A 6440-nucleotide genomic window follows, 5' to 3' on the forward strand; every position below is an offset into this window, starting at 1 on the left:
GTTCGGGCACATAACCTTGGATTTAGGGCAAAGATGGTTTGTTTTGCCCTTGCTGCTGCTGTTGTGGAGGTGGATAGACCTGATCCTGGGGGTTTGCAACATTGGTGCTCCGATAGGACAGATTACGATTCTACTTATAAGGATTATATCCCTTATTGTATCCACCTTGGTTCTGGACATAACTTATCTCCTCAGCTTGTTCTCCCTCCCCATCCAGAGTCTGGAAATGGTCGTCTTCAGAGACAAAATGGATGTTACTTTGCTGGCTCATCAACAGCTTGTCCAACTTATCATTCACAGCTTTCATCTCCTTCTTGTACTTCTCATCAAGATCTATGCTTGCCCTGATGGTTCTATCATAATCTTCATTGTAGTTGCCATCAGATTGGGATAGGTTCTCAACAAGCTCCCAACCTTCGTCGACGTAACATCCGGATCTTTGGAAGAACACCCCGGTAAAAAGTACTGAGGAGAGACTCCTTGGTGAAGCCATGGTGGGGGCACTGAGACTGATAACTTTTGAAGCGTTCCCAGGCTTCACAAAGCGTTTCTCCATTCTTCTGAGTGAACCCAGAGATCTCATTGCGCAGACGTGCAGTTCTAGAGTTGGAGAAAAACTTGGCAAGAAACGACTGCTTGCATTGATCCTAGGAAGTGATAGATCCTGGAGGAAGAGTTTTCTCCCATTGATGAGCTTTGTCACCTAGAGAGAATGGAAAGAGACGTAGCTTGAAACCGTCCTCGCTGACCCCATTGATCTTGCTGAGACTGCAGAGACGATCAAACTCATCAAGGTGATCCAGGGGTCTTCCATAGGCAGACCATGAAATTTATTCTGCTGGACCATGGAGATCAGACCACTCTTGATCTCAAAGTTGTTGTTCGGCACGGCTGGAGGCACAATACCCTGACGATGGGTATGGTTGCGTGGAGCATCACCAGCTCCAATCCGTGTAGGTGCCTGTGGTGGGGGTGGTGGTTGATTGTTTTCCATCTCCACTTGAGGTGGTGTAACTATGTTGCGTTGCTGTCGTGATGCAGGTACCAAGCGATCAATATGGTCGGAGGGCTGGAACAAGTTCTCTGTGCCTTGCGACCGTGTGTGCATACAACTCAAATCAGCTTAGCTCGCGAGGCGGTTGAGTGTGTCAGTCGAGTAGGAGCAGTTGAGCAGGACTTGTACCTGAATCAATAGACACACAGAAGGAACATAGTGAGTAACTGTAGTGAATGTTGAGTAAAAACTTGATCTTAGCAAGTCTGAAATCTCAATTGTAACAAACAAACACCCAAATGGCAGCGGCGCCAAATTGATACTATCCCAACAATTAATGTTTATTGACATTAATGAGCTATTTCTTTATGCATGTTTACTACATGCTTCATCAATGAGAATTGAGATTAGGAATTGTTGTAAACTTGATAGTTTCTGCCAAGAGATTGGATTGACTAGTATTATAAGTTCATTGTCTAGGGATTAGAATGTTTGCAGTTTGATAAACACTCGAAGTAGATTAGCATACTCCATCTACATCAATAACCTCATCCTCAGGATCTTCTAACACTACTCAGACGCAGAAATCATGTTAAACATCATGAAACACGAATCGTTCAAAACATGCATAATAATAAAGATGACAGGAACAGTAACAACAATGATTCAAGAACTGATTGCAAAATATCAATAATTCAAAAGAAATCACGATTACAATTCTCAGGATCCTTTGGTGGCTAACAACAAAAACTTAATAAAATATAACTCGATCCCTTGGGCAATCCAAATGAGACCTATTTATAACAATGTTTGGGAAAACCTTAAGACATAAAACGACAACGTAGAAGTGGTTTTAAAGTTGTTGTGAATAAGTTGGTCGAGTGAGCATCTCGAGTGAGCATCTTCTCTGCTTTGCTCGATCGTGTCACTCGAGTGTACACATCGAGTGACAGTTGTTTTGCATTCCTTCGGTTCACTCGATCAACTGCTGGATCCGCTACTCGATCGCCCTACTTGATCTGCTACTCGATCACGTCCATCGAGTGAAGTATGTTCCTGCAATGCATCCTTGCTTCTCACTCGATCGTCCCACTCGATCATATGCATGTCAAATAACGCTTTTTCCCCTGCTTCGCTCTGCATGTCGCCTAAGTACCTGAAACACTCCAAATATGCAGAATGTATGATATGCATAAAACCTACCTAAGTATGTAAAACATGCAGGAAGTGATCAATATGATGCGAATCAACAAGTGAATGATGCTGAAAAGATGATGAATACATGCTCAAAAAGTGATGAAATACAGACTTATCAGCGGGAAAACTTTTGGGGGGGAAAATTTTTGTCAGAAAATGTTGGCAGGAAAATTTTTGGCGGAACTTTTTTGCGGGAAATTTTTTGGAAAGAATAGGTGTTTAATATGAAAATATGAAATTAGAAATTCCATTAATAATATCAAATTTTTTGATTGGCTTATTTTTAAGTTATTGTCTTACCCAAAACCCTAAACCTAAACCCTAAACCCTAAACCAAATCCTAAACCCTAAACCCCAAACCCTAAACCAAAATAAGCTTTGCCATCCTAGGGATGATGGGCAGGGATTAAAGCAGGTGGTGGGTGCTTCTCTTCTATGGTGGTGTAAAGCGTGGTTGGATCTGTCGTTCGATGCTAGACGATTTCTCTCTTTCACGGCGATCTGAGATGATGTTCCTGCGATCTGCTGGTTAAAGGCTATGGCGGATCTGGATCAGATATCTCTTGGCTAAGTGGCTTGTGAGCGGTACATCTGTCTTGCGGCGAAAGTTGAGCTTCAAACCTGTGGGTTCACCACTTTGCGAACAGATTAACGGTTGATCTATGACCAGATCCTTGATGGCTTTTCACGGGTATCCCTAACCGGATTTCTATGGTTGATGGCTTGCTTGAGCTAGCATCCATCCTCCACCGCCGTGATAGGTTTTCTGTTCACCGGATCGGAAGGGAGGTTGCTTTGGAAGTAAAGGTAAGTGTTATACGTTGGATCAGAGAGGTTGTTGCAAGGCTTCTTTTTGCTAGGTCGGGGAGAAGAAGCTATTGGATCTTTTTGTGTCAATATTTCCTGTAATATTTCTGTAACAAAAAGATTTTGGCGGGAAAACTTTTGTCGGAATTTTTCTTGGCGGAAAATATTTTGGCGGGAAAACTTTTAGGCGGGAATCTTTTTGTTGGAAATTGTTGGCGGGAGAATTTTTTGCGGGAAATGTTTTGAAAAGAATAGGGTTTTAATATGAAAATATGAAATTATATATTCTATTAATAATATAAAATTTTTTGATTGACTTTTTTTTAAGTTTATGGCTTACCCCAAACCCTAAACCCTAAACCCCAAACCCTAAACCCTAAATCCCAAACCCCAAACCCTAAACCCTAAAGAGCTGTGCCATTATAGAGCTGATGGGCAGGGATTAAAGCAGGTGATGGGCGCTTCTCTTCAATGGTGGTGTAAGGCGTGGTTGGATCTGTCGTTCGATGTCGGACGAATTCTCTCTTTCATAGAGATCTCAGATGATGTTCATGCGATCTACTGGTTAAAGACTATGGCGGATCTGGATCGGATATCTCTTGGCTAAGTGGCTTGTGAGCGGTAGATCTGTCTTGCGGCGGAAGTTGAGCTTCAAATTGGTGGGTTCACCACTTTGCGAACAGATCAACGGTTGATCTGTGACCAGATCCTTGATGGCATGTCACAGGTATCCCTAACCGGATTTTGATGGTTGATGAATTGCTTGAGCTAGCATCCATCCTCCACCGCCGTGATAGGTTTTCTGTTCACCTGATCGGAAGGGAGGTTGCTTTGGATAGAAAGGTAAGTGTTATACGTTGGATCAAAGGGTTTGTTGCAAGGCTTCTTTTTGCTAGGTTGGTGAGAAGACGCTATTGGATCTCTGGTTATGGCAGATCTTCTTTTTCCAATAGAAAAGTTCCGGGTTGGGTTTGATCTCAGTGACCATTTACGGCGGGGTTTGCAAGCCTAGCCTAAGAATTGATGTCAAGTCTTAGTCGCAAACGAGCCGTCCCTACTAGCATCGAAATTAGCAGGTAAATTGTGTTTCCCGTGTACAGGTTGTTTTCAGATCTCTTTTCCAGCAGACTTCTTTTTATTCCTGTAATATATGTGATTTCTTCTATTTTTAAATTATATGTCAAATTTTGTGTCAATATTTCCCGTAATTTTCTGTAACAAAAAGATTTTGGTGGAAAAACTTTTGTTGGAATTTTTCTTGGCGGAAAATATTTTGGCGGGAAAACTTTTGGGCGGGAATCTTTTTGTAGGAAAATATTGGCGGCAAAATTTTTGGCGGAACTTTTTTTGCGGGAAATGTTTTGAAAAGAATAGGGTTTTAATATGAAAATATGAAATTATATATTCCATTAATATATCAAATTTTTTGATTGACTTATTTTTAAGTTTATGACTTACCCCAAACCCCAAACCCTAAACCCTAAACCCCAAACCCTAAACCTAAATCCTAAAGAGCTTTGCCATTCTAGAGCTGATGGGCAGGGATTAAAGCAGGTGATGGGCACTTCTCTTTTATGTTGGTGTAAGGCGTGGGTGGATCTGTCGTTCGATGTCGGACGAATTCTCTCTTTCATGGAGATCTCAGATGATGTTCCTGCATTCTACTTGTTAGAGGCTATGGCGGATCTGGATCGGATATCTCTTGGCTAACTGGCTTGTGAGCGGTAGATCTGTCTTGCGGGGGAAGTTGAGCTTCAAATTGGTGGGTTCACCACTTTGCAAACAGATTAACGGTTGATCTGTGACCAGATCCTTGATGGCATGTAGCGGGTATCCCTAACCGGATTTTGATGGTTGATGAATTGCTTGAGCTAGCATCCATCCTCCACCGCCGTGATAGGTTTTCTGTTCACCGGATCAGAAGGGAGGTTGCTTTGGAAGTAAAGGTAAGTGTTATACGTTGGATCAGAGAGGTTGTTGCAAGGCTTCTTTTTGCTAGGTCGGGGAGAAGAAGCTATTGGATCTTTTTGTGTCAATATTTCCTGTAATATTTCTGTAACAAAAAGATTTTGGCGGGAAAACTTTTGTCGGAATTTTTCTTGGCGGAAAATATTTTGGCGGGAAAACTTTTGGGCGGGAATCTTTTTGTCGGAAATTGTTGGCGGGAGAATTTTTTGCGGGAAATGTTTTGAAAAGAATAGGGTTTTAATATGAAAATATGAAATTATATATTCCATTAATAATATAAAATTTTTTGATTGACTTATTTTTAAGTTTATGGCTTACCCCAAACCCCAAACCCTAAGCCCAAAACCCCAAACCCTAAACCTTAAATCCCAAACCCCAAACCCTAAACCCTAAAGAGCTTTGCCATTATAGAGCCGATGGGCAGGGATTAAAGCAGGTGATGGGCGCTTCTCTTCAATGGTGGTGTAAGGCGTGGTTGGATCTGTCGTTCGATGTCGGACGAATTCTCTCTTTCATAGAGATCTCAGATGATGTTCCTGCGTTCTACTGGTTAAAGGCTATGGCGGATCTGGATCGCATATCTCTTGGCCAAGTGGCTTGTGAGCGGTAGATCTGTCTTGTGGCGGAAGTTGAGCTTCAAATTGGTGGGTTCACCACTTTGCGAACAGATCAACGGTTGATCTGTGACCAGATCCTTGATGGCATGTCACGGGTATCCCAAACCGGATTTTGATGGTTGATGAATTGCTTGAGCTAGCATCCATCCTCCACCGCCGTGATAGGTTTTCTGTTCACCGGATCGGAAGGGAGGTTGCTTTGGATGTAAAGGTAAGTGTTATACGTTGGATCAGAGGGTTTGTTGCAAGGCTTCTTTTTGCTAGGTCGGGGTGAAGACGCTATTGGATCTTTGGTTATGGCGGATCTTCTTTTTCCAATAGAAAAGTTCCGGGTTGGGTTTGATCTCAGTGACCATTTACGGCGGGGTTTGCAAGCCTAGCGTAAGAATTGATGTCAAGTCTTAGTCGCAAACGAGCCGTTCCTACTAGCATCGAAATTAGCAGGTAAATTGTGTTTCCCGTGTACAGGTTGTTTTCAGATCTCTTTTCCAGCAGACTTCTTTTTATTCCTGTAATATATGTGATTTCTTCTATTTTTAAATTATATGTCGAATTTTGTGTCAATATTTCCCGTAATTTTCTGTAACAAAAAGATTTTGGTGGAAAAACTTTTGTCGGAATGTTTCTTGGCGGAAAATATTTTGGCGGGAAAACTTTTGGGCGGGAATCTTTTTGTAGGAAAATATTAGCGGCAAAATATTTGGCGGAACTTTTTTTACGGGAAATGTTTTGAAAACAATAGGGTTTTAATATGAAAATATGAAATTATATATTCGATTAATATATTACATTTTTTGATTGACTTATTTTTAAGTTTATGGCTTACCCCAAACCCCAAACCCAAATCCCTACACCCC

The 6440-nt window shown here is 41.6% G+C and overlaps 1 non-coding gene across 1 annotated transcript; it reads left to right on the forward strand.

Annotated features, from left to right (window-relative positions):
• The first annotated feature begins 486 nt into the window (after positions 1-486).
• LOC111829538 lies at positions 487-590 on the forward strand. Its single transcript, XR_002832921.1, has one exon. It is a non-coding gene; the product is annotated as a small nucleolar RNA R71 (small nucleolar RNA).
• Positions 591-6440: the final 5850 nt, after the last annotated feature.

The sequence above is a fragment of the Capsella rubella genome, unplaced genomic scaffold (genome assembly GCF_000375325.1).
Source record: "Capsella rubella cultivar Monte Gargano unplaced genomic scaffold, Caprub1_0 scaffold_10, whole genome shotgun sequence".
Taxonomy (NCBI): Eukaryota; Viridiplantae; Streptophyta; class Magnoliopsida; order Brassicales; family Brassicaceae; genus Capsella; species Capsella rubella.